Consider the following 14,274-nt stretch of genomic DNA (forward strand, 5'->3'; position numbering starts at 1 on the left):
ATGCATGTTCTCTGGAGATTTAGTTCTCTGTTATTGTTTTAGAAGGCCTTGAAGAAGAACTGCCATCTATGAATAAAAATTGCTCAAGTTGTCATTTTTTAATCCAGTGGACATGTAAGTATGAATAGACTAACTTTTTGTTGGCAAGCTGCAATTCCGGCATCTTGTTATCTTACATGAAATCTTGATTGACCTTCATGCTATGGGAAGACTTAAGAGCTGTCCAATAGAGTATCTGAATAGTTTGCTCTTTCCTGTACCTTCATTCCACCTCATCTTTCAGAAAGCCTTCATTTCCTGGACTTATTGAATGTGTCAAGGTGTTTCTCCAACCAGCTTTTCCTGCCTCTTTATAGTGTTCTCTCTGTTCTCTGGGTGTAGGGGAAAGCATGCTGGCTGCTTCAGAGGACTTGAAGTGTAACAGTTGGCTTTTTAGCTATTGCCTCACCCTGCCTGCTTTTCCTGGCATCCTCATCAGCTCCTGCAGACTTTAATCTTTGCTTTTCAAATAAAAGTTTCCTACTGATGGTGCTAAGTTTCTAAGCTGAACCAAATCTGAACTGCCCAAGCAGTTGAAGCAAGAATGAGCTTAATCCATCACTCATGCAAGCGCAGATCATGTTAAATCTTGCTTTGAAATCAATACTTTTGGTTTAAAACTAGCGCAACCATGAGAGCAACCTGTCAGTGTGAGGTTAGCTGCCTGCATTTATTTCAGAGGAGTTTGAATGCTGATGTTTCTGGACTGTTTCACGGCCGCTGATCTTCACAGGGGACTGAGATATGGAAGTAAATTTATTTAAGGTAGGATTTCAATTTTCTTTTTTTTTCTTTTTTATTTTTATTTCCAAAATGTGTTTGGTTGAAGGTGAATCATGTTTTTCCCTGTCATGCTGAGACAGGGAACAAAATAATGGTGTAAAACAAGCAGTTTATGCTAAAAGTGTTTATTTACTTTCCTAGCCTGTTTAGAAATCTAATATTCTGTAATATATGATCTTTTTTTTATTTGTGCATCAAGTTTAATTGTTCTTCAATTTAAAACACAAGTCCAGACCAAATTTTAAAGAAACTGAACCACCAGCTTGAGAAATGACAGATGTCATTCCAGTATTGGCAGCTTGCATATTCAAGCCTCCAGATGCCTTCAATAAACCTATCTAGGTGTTCCCTTACTCACACATTCAGTGTTTGTGGTCACTGCAGACCATGCACAGGATAATCTCACTCTATTCATCAGTGAGACAGAGCTTCAGACCTGTCAGGATGGTCCCAAAAAAACCCACCCAAGCGACCACACAAAATAATAATTCAGCATGATCAGAACAGTAGTCCGAGGTCTCAACCAGACTGGCTGCTCAGCAGCCACCTAAGAGGTGAGTGTGTTTCTTTTCACATATGTAGTATGTCACTGGCAAGTGACATAAGGGAGCAGTGATAAATCCATCTATATCACATGTTCATCAAATAAAAAGGGTAATGGTGAGACACAGGATCTAGAGAGACGTAGACCTGGAGATTAAGACTAGATCCGGTAGTGCGCAAACAACATTTTTCTACAGTTTTTACAGGAGTTTTAAAATCTTTTGACTAGCTAGGTGGAAAACTTGGTCAGTAGTATCAAAATAGTGACAAGCAAAGAGAGATACTGCACTGTCAGTCCAGTTTGTTAATGAAAAGAAGACAGGGTAGGCAGAGTACCATAGCAGATGTCCTTGATAGTTGGTTCTCCATTATGTTTCATAGATCCTTTTTGGAGAGTCATTTCTGCCAGATGCTGTGCCAAGGCCAACAATTATGAATTGTTATTAACATACCAGAGTTCAACAGCTTGTGCTGCAGGGGTAACCAGGTTTGCAGTGACGCTCAAGCTACCATCTATAGAGAACAGTATTGATGCTGAAAATTTCTCAGAGATCATTCTAATGACAACCGTACACAGCATCACTGATGGCTGTGATGCTTTCATTGGGCATCATTGCTGGAATGCCGCTGCTGAGGGCAGCTATAGTATGGTGACAACTGCCTGCACTTCTCTGTCAGGTGTAACTGACAAGTCTCCAGAACAGGCATGATAGTCTGTCCTCTTCTTTGCAGATGCAGAAGGACATGGTCACTTCAGCAGATGAGTTTCTAGCAAATTAGCTCAACCAGTGGACGTAGTCATGAAAGTAGGACACTAGAAAGCCTAGAAAAATTATTCTCACAAGTAACTGAAGAGGAAATTCCACGTGTGAGACGTGGAATAATGGTGACAGTAAAGCTTGCTCTTCTATCACCCCCACTGAAATTGTCTCAGAGAATTTGCTATTAACGTGAGCTGACTCTAGTATCCTGTGAATGGGCCAAGGTATATGTATCCTCCAGTTCCTGGAACACAGAACTCAACTCTTGCACCATGGCAAAGCACAAAGTACTATCAGGTTTGTTGCCCTTATCTTCAGTAGCTTCATTTCCACTCCCATCACAGGAAGCAACACTTACTGTATCTTACCAGTTCAGAGCACAGCATAAAGTGGACAACTAAGCCAATCAGGGTCCAATATGACCCTATATGGACTATAGCACTGCAGTGAGTAAGTGTTCCTTGGTACAGGCTGGTTTTTGCTGTGCTGCAGATAGCCTCTTGTTTGAAGCAGGTTCCTCATCTGTTGACCTCTCCAGCAGCTGTTCTGGAACAGCACAGAAATGATGAAATTGGTGGGGACATTTCAAAAGCATAGCTTCCCACTTTGTTTCCCGGAGCTTTCTCTGACACAAGTATCCTACGTGTGTCCTACTCTCCCCTTGTTGTTGCCACACAAACCTCATGATGACTTGGCTCCGTGCACTGTACAGGAACTGTTTTGCACATTGCTTGGGATCCTACTTTCATGTGGAAGCTGCTTTTCAAAAAACCCTGAGAGCAAGGACGCAGCTACTCTCAGCCAAAGTGGTCAGAAGAGGCATGATAATTTTCATTTTTCCTGGACCATCTCTTTACACTTTTGGCATTTCCCAGTGTGCAGAACATCCTGATACAAATTGTCTGACCCCAACTGCATGCTCCAATACCCATATTTTAAAAATTGCTCTGCAAAACTCTGTAACCTACGGACCAGAGCTCTAAACTGGATGCAAGATCACAACCCAGTTGTGATCTATCTCTGCTCTGCTAAGTAATTGCAGATGAGACGTTAGCTTTCTATGCCTCAATTTTATCCCTATGTAAAACTGTGATTGTAAACCTGATTTATTTGTAAAATACTAAGTTCAGCTGATGAAAAGAGCTACAAAAGGGCTAAGTGCCATTATTCCTGTAAAAGTCATGAGCACTCTATTTACCAGCCCTAGTGTACGAGACAGTAGAGTGATGAAGACTAATTATAAATCATAGAAAAAAAAATTCTGGAAAACAGATTCTTTTGAGATTTCCATTCTGTGCAGGCTTTGTCAATTTCTTACTACTATTGATGCCAGTTGGATTAGGAAGCATTTTTAAATGTGAATTTATCTTTCCTAAGATTTGTAGCCAAGCCTTTCCAGTTTGTTAAAATGTAATTAGTGCCTGCTTGTTAATATGATGTTCATTGATTTTTAAAGTACACAGACTTCAAAGCTAAAAATAAATAAATAAAAAGAGAGATAATTCAAACCAGAGTGGAACAGCTTGGACAGTTTTACTCTTTTGCCAGGATCCCAAAGCTGTTGTGTTCAAACAATGCCACAGTTTGAGTGGAAATGTGAAGATTAAATCCAAACCCTGCATGTCAGCTTTTTTGCAAATGACTATCCAGGATTTTTCAATAAAATGTCCAACCACAACAGACCATGTCACAGGGATTTTTATTGCATAACAGCTTGTGATTATCTGCTGTTTCTCTAACATGTCTTAGAAATTAATGCACCTAGCACTTAGTAAGTATCAGTGGAATTTTGTTACCTAACTCTGTTAGGCTCTTCTGAAGAATAATTTGAAATGGATAAAAGGTGAAAGTGTTCACAAAGACAATGGATGGTTGCAGAAGCCCCCAGCTGCACATTAGTGTGGTACAGCACACGGTGGAAGGTACATAAGTATGAAACAACCACAGTCACGGAGGAAACAATGCAACTCCTAAAGAGGCAAGTGGAGGTAACTTGAATTTCAGATGGGAATTCAGAGTGATGATTGAAGAATATCCTAAGGAGACAGCAGAAGCAACACTAGAGCACAACATCTTCTGAAGAATATGACCTGGAAAACAGACAGGTGGAAAGGGATACCCATGGGAGAGCACCTCCCAAGTGCAAGAGAGAGGATGGACATAGCAAGTGCAGGAAAGATGAAGCTGAGCAACAAATTTCTTCAGCTTGAGGAGGAAAACAGTTCAGAGGCAAAGAAGAAAGGAAGAGAAACTACCCCCCAAAGACTAAATGACGAGACAGTGGAGACAGACAGGATTGAGACTCCACAGGGAGAATGAGGGAGGGAAGAAAAGACAGACTGATTTTCAGACAAGCAGGAGAGAAGAGGAGATCCACCACGCCAGTATGACAAGGACATCCATGACAGCAGACAGGTCCCTAGATTGTTTAGAAGAAGGGAAGCATAATGTAGAGCAAAAAAGCAGAGAGAAGCCTTGCTTTTCCATAACTAGGAATGTTAGATATGAACCAATGGCAGAGTAAATAAGGAAAGCTGATGTAAACAGGGATTGTCTTCTGTTTAGGAGAAGTGATACTGTGGAAACAGATCAAGAATAACTCCCAACAGAGAGAGGACCATGCTTTAAGATACAGATGTTCCAGTAGTTTTTCCACAGAACATTTTGGTCCCGAATGAAAATGATAAGGTAATAAAAAGTTATGTATTTCCTCAGACCTAGCTCTGTGAAGCAAATCTATGCATGTTTGAACACTGAGAGTCAGATTCTTTTTTGAGGGTGGTTTCCATTTGGCCACTTGTGATATTAGACTTCCAGGACTAAAACTGGCAACAGGGACTGAAGCCAGCTTTCAAGTGTAAAACAGGGAGAAACCAGAACAAGAGTCCTGTCTGAATCTCATGCTGGCTTTTACCAGATGGGAAAAGAATTATCTTGGTAGTGAATGTAGTGAGGGGCAATGGATCTCAATAGAATAAAGTTACACTGACAGCAAAGTATTCATTCTGTGCTGGTCCCAATATATGAAGACATTTTTTCCTAAAGGTTTTGAAATTGTCATTCACTTTACAATTGCAGATTTACTGTGTGATGCCATCCACAGTGAGTACAGAAGGAGGTCAGCTGTGTGATAACATCTAAGCTTTGATTTCTGTATTGTATACAATATAAGTGTTCTGGTCTTTTTCTGTTCTTTGAAAATCAAGGGGCCACCTAAGTTTTGAAACTGCTTCATAGTCATGCCAGACAGTACTGACAGGAGATGTAATCAGTGAAAACACTTTACCAAGTGGTAAACAAGAAATCAGAAAAGGATGGAGAGAAATCATTGAGTTCAGGATTACCCAATTGCTTTAGAAACTGCTGTTTGTAACAGTCTCCTGATCTGAATCTTGTTGAGTCATCATGTGAGGCTGCAGACATGGTTTGATTTAAACTGTTTCAGTGTAAGTCTTCGATATCTTGGTTCGCTTTGACTTAACCAAGGGCATAGATGAAAACACTCTGTAGACAGACAGTAGATAGAAGATTGTAAACAGAAGCAAAGTTGGAGTTGATGGTAACTTTCAGAACAGGGATGATGCTGTTGACCACGAGGGAGCAGCAACTGCTTTCTTTGATACTTCTGAAGCCAGCATGGATATTTGTTCATGGATTTGTCTGTGGGTAGAGCACACAATGTATTTAAGTCATCTACCTAAGCTTAAACCACCAGCAACCACAACAACAGTCAGTGAAGTGTGGAGAGCTCAGAAGTTTTGAATGTGGAGTCGGATTCTTCTCTAAGTCAAATTTAATTTTAAAAATCATGTTAGGGATTTACACCTCAGTGGCATCACTAGGGGCAGTCCTGGGGAAGAACATTTGGTAAGGAGACTGCTGTCAAAACAAATGGTTAAGTAATCCTCACAATCTGAGTTTTAAGAAGTAAGCTCAAATCCTGTAGGTACAGGCCAAGTGGCAATGAAAAGCAGTGCTGTGGTAAGAAACCAGAGGCATAAAGTGAGAATGGTGAAATATCAACCTGAGAGAAACGGTGCAAAGGTAATGCAAGCAAATCATAATGGGCCTGCTAGGCATAAAAAGGGAAGCAAAGAACTGAATCCTGATGTGGCAAACCTGGGGAATTTACTGCAATATGGCAATGGCCAAAAAAATCAAAGATTTTACCATGAATGTTCCCCGTGGAGCCAAATATGGTGGCAGAGGCGTGATGCACGATTGGCTGGACTGCCTTTGAAATAGAACCCGCAACACTGAAAGGTACAGAGCAAATGAGTAAGGAATTAAGAAAAACAAAAGGCAGTATTGGAAAGACTTAAAATAACTAAGGGAAGAGGAGATAGAATGGATCCAAACACCCTAAAAAATTATTGATATGGGGAATTGAAGACCCATAAGGTTAATCAAGAGCTTGTTTAGGCAACAGAATGAAAATTGCCCATAGAAAAGAAGCTGTAAATTGGGTCACAATCACTCAGCAAAGGATTAGATAACGTACTCAAGGGAACAACATGAGGATAAAGTGATGCTAGGTGTAAGGGATTCGATTTGAGGACCCACGAGGCCCTGTCCAGCTTAATCATATATGATTCCATGGAGACAGCAATGAAAGACCTGCATTGTCTCCTTGAGAACTAATTTCATTAGGTATGGGCTTAGGTCACATATTACAAATAGGTCTTTTTCATGTAGGATTCTAGTTTGGAGTTTGCAGTGATTGATGGATTCATTAAAACGTCATCACTGAAACAGACAAGAATTTTCTGTTTAAAAATAAATAAATGACAACAGAAACAGCAAAAGAGCCTTCTGCTTTTCTTCTCTTATTCTCCTTGCAGCTTAATATGGTTCAGGAGACTTAGTTGCTGGAAGACACAGGATAAGAAAGGATTAGCAAGAGATATCAGCATTTCATTTAAATCTTTGGTTACCTGGTTGCTCTTAAATTCTACCTTGCAATATCTTTCCCTTTGTTTTTCTGAATGTCACATAAGCATCACTTTAGTACCGAACAATACTTGAACTATGATCTCCCATTTGGTCTGGAAAACATACTTGGCCAGACTCTCAGGTAGTTATAATTGAGCTTTATTGTATTGATGTAAGCAAATTTGCGCTTGAGGATCCAGTCCGCTGGAATACTGCTTGTACAGCTGTGCAGCCTTTTTAAAGACAAATTAGTTGGTATAGAAAGATTTTCTCCACAGAGTTTGGCTGTCATGCTTATGACAGTATGTTATATTTTCAAGTAGATCCCATGGGCCAAATTAATTGTAATATTCTACTGATGTCAGTGTTGTTACCCCAAGTGTGAATTTGGCCCCATTGTTCTAAGGCTAATAGAGATTTTTTTTTTTTAATGAAAGTGGATCATAAAATATTCTCAGATTTTCATCTGGTTTTGCTTATAGTAATTATCCCTTCCTGGAGCTGAGTAGTAAAGAAAATATTCATATTCTCCAGTGTCTGGTATAAATTGCAGTGCTTGTTTGCTGCTCAAGCTACAGACAAAAACTAACGAATTTGTCCTTGTGTGTACAGACAGAGTTAGCCACTTTCTCCACAGGAGTAACAGCACGACAAAGGCTTTTAAAGTTCTGGAGTATCAGTGATGTATCAATGAAACACATTGATTTTCCGTGTTTTTTTGTTCTTTAGAAGGAAACTCTTCTGGCAATAAATGCACCAAAATAATTCTGGATTTGTTATTAATGGAGACAAATGACACATTCTTTTTAACAGGTTTCTAATTTTTTTTTAAATACTATCTGTAAGGCTTGCAAGAGGGAGGCAGCATAATTTTTCTGACAGCTTGCACCCAGTTAGGTGATAGAAGATGTGGGATGTGATTACAGTAAAATTAGCTGAACCAGGCAGTTATTAGAGGTGCTTCCTACTCCGGGTCTGAATAACACACCTGAGGGAAAGCGCAGCTGGGATTCTACTGCTACCATTTTGGAGAGAGAGGCTGCCTCTCTCTGCCTGACCACAGGTGGACTGCATTTGCTGTGTATCACAGTAAGTGCTCCCAAATTTGTGTTGAGTGAAGTCTTTGCAGAAATGTTGAGAACCAGACAGGTCTGGTTGAACTATTTTGTCACTGGTCAATGCAATCTTTCTATTACAAATTTGAGGGTTATCAATGAAAAAGCATAAGTGGATATAGGACATGTCCTGAGATCCCATATAAGAACTAAAAGGAACTTTCCAGGGCATAAATTTATTTATAGCAAACTGTAAGGTGCAAAGTCTACAGCTGGAGATCTCCATCCCTCTCTAAAGCACTGGGACTCCTCACATACCCTTGTTGACCAAACCTTTTAGTCAATTTTACATTGCCATGGAATAGGTGCCAAATAGGGGTGCACTTGATTTACAAAAAGGCATCAAATAGTTTAAGACTTTGACCTCCTGAATAAATGTTTAAAGAAATAGTGTGAAAATGAAGTATGTGGATTTGGTACTTCCTCTCAGTCTTGGGAACTTGTCTCTGCTGGTGCATTTGAGACTTCATTTGGGGAAACCAACTTTCCAAGTACACAAGACCTGAAAGAAACCATGGTGTAGAATGAGTTGGTCCTGTCTAAGTTCAATGGCCACTACCTTAATACAGTCCAGCAGGGTGTCTGGCCCTCTGGATGTTTAATGAAGAATAAAACCCAGTTCTAACTGTGGTGTTGAGAGTGGGAGTTATTCTTGAAAGAGAAATGCTGATATTGGATCAGCCCTAAAAGTAGTGGTGAAAGCTCTTCTGTGTTTTTCTCTTTTTTCTGTTGTGAGTAGGAGTAGAAGAAAATGCACAGATTTGTCCTGTGCCCATGTAAACACTGTATCTGTGAAAATCATACTTCTTAATGAAGGGAAAATAAAGAATGAGGGAAAGCAGCTGAATCTACTGTATGTTTTCTAGATATCTACAAGGAGTCTCTTAAAGACAGATCATCCACCAGAGACTTCTCTTGCTGGATTTCTCCTAATTTGTTATCAATGTTTAAGAACTATTTTTGCTCCAGAGTTAAGGAACCGTTGTCAGGTGGTTTTAGTGTCAAAGACAGACAGAATTTTCAGTGGAATAAATTTCTTTCCAGGGTAAGTAGAAGAAATGTCAACTGGACATAGCTGCATGTACTTTAGGGCATACTTCATGCTGTTCCTGAGAGCTGCATCTACTGACTACTGCTTCTTGGTGCCTAGGAACAACCTTTCTTTGCCACCTGTTTATGTCAAGCCTTCAGAGAGCACTCTATGACTTCAGCGCAACTCTACTGTTCCATTAAAATGACTCAGTGCACACACAGCCTTAAAATACAGAAGTGCGAAGGAGAAGACAATTCATTTACTGTGGTAGAGAAAAGACAAAGACTCTCTCTCTGGGCCTTTAAAACTAGTTTAAGAGAAAAATTAGAAACACATGTCTGCTGTCAAAGACAGTCTCCTAGTGATGTCTCCTTGCAGTGATGTTCTCCTGAAGGATGAATAGTTTCCTCCATTTCTAACAGTTGTAGTGATACCCTGCTACCCTCAAAAATGGTTGAAGCTGATGCAAAGCTTTCTTAATGAAACTCGAAACCAGGTAAAAATGCCAACTTCAGGAGGTCTAATAAAATCCTACAATTCAGGCCGGTTGGGTTGACATTTGCAAGCTCGGGTAGAGTTTTGTGCCAACGCAGGAAATTTACTGTAACAGGTGGAAACCAGGCAGTGCCTGGTAATGCCACATCAGGCTGCTACTGGAGTCAGCGTGAGTCAGTAATTTGACATTGGAGATTTTAGGTGCGTGTAAATTGCAGAAACTGAATGTAGCTCTAAGTGAGCTGAATCCCTCAAAATCAAAACCAGGACAGCTTACAGTTCCTCAGAAACAAATGCTAGCAGTTTCCATACTGATTAGGTTGAAACCAAGAGCTAGAAAGTTGTTTCCAAGCCTCAACACCAATATTTTTTCTCTTGCTTACAGCAGTTTGTACTTTATTCAGCATCTCTTGTGGAACCCTGTACTTCATAAGGTACTAGGGGAATTCCAGAGAGCTAGAAGGGAACGAATGTTTCATTATTTTAGAAGGATGAAGAAGGTGATCCCTTTCTCCCAGCCTCCCCAAGTAAATATAGCCCACTTAACCTGATCTCGGTTCTGAAACAACTGCAAAATAGTCAACATCTACTTAAAGAGATGGTGAAATAAATGACACCAGTCAGTATAGTTTTGATAATAAAAATGACTGTACAATACTGTTTTAAAATGTCACTACCCAAAATGTAGCACATGATAAGTGAGTAAAATGACATATCAGAACTGAAGGGTATCAGGAAGGTATTTTTATCAAAGTTTTGCAAAACTTTTTTTCTTGCCTCTAGTCTATACATTATTGCTATCAAAGATTTGAAAGAAAAAATACATAAACTAGCTGCTGGAAAAGTTGTAGATGCACCGCAATGATAAATATACAAGATGGGTCAAGTCTGTAGGCAAACTGCAACACCTAGTAAACTAGACTTCTCTGAGTACGTGTTTTAGAACAGCAAAATGCAAGGTCATACATTTGAGAACAAAGACTATGGATGACAATTTATATCTTGGAAGCAGTGACTGTGAAAGCCTTGGCCCAGATGCAGGCTGTAGGTTTTGCCAGTACACACATGCAGACAGATTAAACCCAATCTGTTTGTGTTAATTCTATATAACTGGTCACTTTCATTAGCCAGATCATTCAGTTCTCAGTCACTATGCAGACTTTTGGGAAAGTTTGCCTGCTTGGGACAATTTTTACCCATATTCCCACAGCTGAAAAAAGGCAGAAAGTACTGGATTTTGAACTTGAAACTTAGTTGGTTCTTCTCCCTCTGAAATGCCTTATCAGCTGCAGTGGATATCCTGTAATTGTGAACATGGCCAGTTATCACACCGATTACCTGAAGAGGGGTCTGGTTTTATGGCAGCTCTGCCAACTGTAAGTGAAGAAACAAGGCCCTGTGGAAATCAGAGAGTTGAAAACATTGCTGAAGATCTTTTGGATAAATGTTGGTGATGATAAATGTTGGTGATGCTGGACTCACTCTTTGTTCTTGGAGCACATAAATGCTTCAAGATTGAGCAACTCAGATTGTTCATTTTACATAGGAATGAATTCAGTAAGAAACGTCAGGATTAAGCTCAAAACTAAACTAATTTTCCTTGTGAGTGGGGATTAAGATAGCTTCTCATTGTATGACTGCTATTGATTTTTCCACAGGTCCCCTCCCTTATTGATTTTGCATTTGCATTCTTTTTAATACAGGCTTCTGAGTTCTATCTGACTTCTGAAAATGCAATGTGAGCTGTAAATCACTGGGGTGATTGGAAAACATCATCCCCTTGAGTCGTCACTGAGCAGGTAAGCTGCCAAAAATGAGCATCAGCCAGCTCCACAGATGGGGATATGCCACAGGTAGGGAGTCAGAAGGGATTTCCTTACTCTCTTGGACTTCCCACTCTTCTCTATGTAACATTAGGGAGGTATTTCAAAGCCTAGTGGAGAGAGAGAGAGGACTAGCAATGATGGTGAGCAGAGCTTCTTGGCTGTGTCGCAGGGTGGGAACAGACCATGGTATGATGATGGGTGGTAGGAGCTTTGGTCTTCTGGCCATAAGCAGAGGGCTCAGCAGAAGCAGCATGGCTGTTACAATGCCCTTTGCCGACCATTCTTGTCAACTGTAGGAGAAGCTGCAACACTGCACTGATAACAATCAGGCGACTTCTACAGAGGTGCTAACTTGTGACCTGTAAGCACAAACTTTGGTACAAGTATTGGAAAAACGTATTGTTAAACTCTAGAAAAAAAATAGCACACACATACACACTTGCCCGAAGCTCATGTAATCTGGACATTTATCTGATTGATGGTAAAGCGGTCACTCCCTCCCTTGGAGCAGGTCTGCAGTCTTTGCATCATTCACTAGAAGGGGCATTTTTTCCTCTCTGGAAAAGGCCTGTGGCTGGTGATTTACACCCTTTGCCAGACCACCCTAGTTAGTTTCATGCCTTTCCAACCCTGGTGAATAGTATCCCTTTTCTGCATCTTTGGTGAAGCTGAATTCCCTCTCTAATCATAACGCTCCACATTCCTGCTGTGCCTTTCCTTGCTTGCTGTGAGCTACAGCCTTTCCTTCCTGCTGGCCTGACCAGCACCAGTTATCTCAAACCCAAATAGCAGCATAGCATTTTTACTGAACGGACTTCAAAGATTAATTAGGCCTCTCATAGCTCCGATGTACGGCAGTAAAGTAAAAACTGAGGAACAAGCTGGCAAAACAGTTTTTTCTTTTTTCTTTTTTGGAATTTTTGGATGAACTGTGACATTTGGTGTTCTCTCAGAAGGAGGCACATCACAGATCCTAACTGCTCTTGCCTCTTCCTTGTTTCTCAGGTTGCAACTTTCTAGAAGATCAGAGCTATCCTCTTCTAACCATTTCCTAGCATAAGAAGCAATTGTTTTTTTTTTTTCATCAATATGTCTCAAGTTGCTGGTTTTCTCAAGCAAGTGGATTTGGCTTTCTAACGAAGTATGGCTGTAAGAGCCCTTCCTCTACAGACTTTTTTTCTTTTACCGTCTTCCAAGCTGCTTTGCTCTGCTACAGCTCCTGTGTTGCAAAGGCAGGAAGGCTCCTGGATTTCCTGTCTTTACTTGGTGAACATCACTTAGCATCCAGAAGACTGGTGGTCAGGATGAAAACAATATTGAATTTTGCAGGTCTCATTTATTTAAGAGAGTAAAATGTCTTTCTTTCAAAGTGCTTCTCTTTATCTTTCATTTCCTGTGCACAGAGTAGCTTTGTCTTGAGTACAATAATTAAGCTGTTGACCTTCCTTAAAGGTCAAACATAGCTTCCCTTTAAAGAAAGATAAAAACAAGCAATAGTAGATATTTTGACTCATCTAAGATACTTGGTCTGCATATCTGTGATGTTGCTATAATTTCTGCTGGATATTTTTCCCAAGATAATTCAGCTGACATGCTGTCGATCCATTTATATTGGTAGATACACAGTATTTACTGAAGTTGTCATTTTCCCATTCTTTATGAGAAAAGAAAGTATTTCAGTGTAACTACATCAAAGACCATGAGATAGGATGTGTATGCTCTAATGAGAATCTTTCATACAATTTTAACATGGTATTTTACTCTTTTTAATGATCTTTTGCACTAATTTTCTGAGAAATTTTTTTTCAAGATGAAAGTTAATAATGAAGGAACCCAGACAGCTTCAGACATTACACAAGCCAAATTGCCATTCTTTTTATATTGCTTTCCTTTTTGTGTGTAAACATTTAAATTCTCCTCCTTTTAAAATAACAAGTTTTGAAATTCTATTTATTTAATTCTTGTTTACTTGTCTTTAGATGTGACTGCTAATTTATGTTAGTATTCCTAATAGTTCTATGATAGGTTCCACAGAATATGTGAGATCATGTCAGTGATTCAATTCCCAATATCTGTGCCTGTGTGAAAAAGCAGGGCACAGATTATCTGATTAGCCTCAATAAGTATCAGCAGTGAGATTGACTTCTGTTATATAGACATTTGAGATCTTGTCCATGTCATGGAAGCTGGGGGTGGAACGCATTATCCTTCATAAAATGGGCAAGAAACAGAAATCCCTAAAGGCAGAAGAAAACCATTAATTCTGGTGATCTGGGTTGGATTTTTTTGGGGGGTTTTTTTGCTGATTTGTACAAATGGCAATAGATTCTGAGATTGTACAGCATGTGGGAGGAAGAAAAAGAAAGCACAGGCACTCCATCCCCTGTACTGGAATAAGCTGGGCCAACCTTAACACTTCTGAAATACAAGTAGTAATTACCTGAGCATGATGTAAATAGTACGGAATAAGGGGTGGAATTTTGTCGTTTGAGCTAAGTTAGAATCAGTTTTGTAACTCTTAACTCAGTCACTCTAAGTAAGTTCATTCTCTGAAACTAACTGCATGGTTTTGAGACAGTGTTCTTCACTAAAAGTGATAACACAGGGCATTGGTAGGCAAAAAGGCCAATGCTTATACTTATCCCTATAGTAACCAAGGCCATCCTCAAACTGGTGGAAAAGAAGGCCACACGTGCTAGGAGGAGTGGACAGGACAGATGACCCTAAACCGACCAACAGCGTATTCC

At 39.9% G+C, this 14,274-nt stretch overlaps 1 long non-coding RNA gene across 1 annotated transcript in view; it reads left to right on the forward strand.

Moving 5' to 3' along the window:
• The first annotated feature begins 266 nt into the window (after window positions 1-266).
• The window catches only part of LOC128851826 (uncharacterized), a 28,512-nt gene continuing 14,504 nt past the window's right edge, over window positions 267-14,274 (forward strand). Inside the window, exons 1-2 of the long non-coding RNA XR_008449318.1 lie at window positions 267-804; window positions 11,405-11,500. This is a non-coding gene — a long non-coding RNA (uncharacterized LOC128851826). The remainder of the gene's footprint in view (window positions 805-11,404; window positions 11,501-14,274) is intronic.

The sequence above is a fragment of the Cuculus canorus genome, chromosome 3, assembly GCF_017976375.1.
Source record: "Cuculus canorus isolate bCucCan1 chromosome 3, bCucCan1.pri, whole genome shotgun sequence".
NCBI classification, from domain to species: domain Eukaryota; kingdom Metazoa; phylum Chordata; class Aves; order Cuculiformes; family Cuculidae; genus Cuculus; species Cuculus canorus.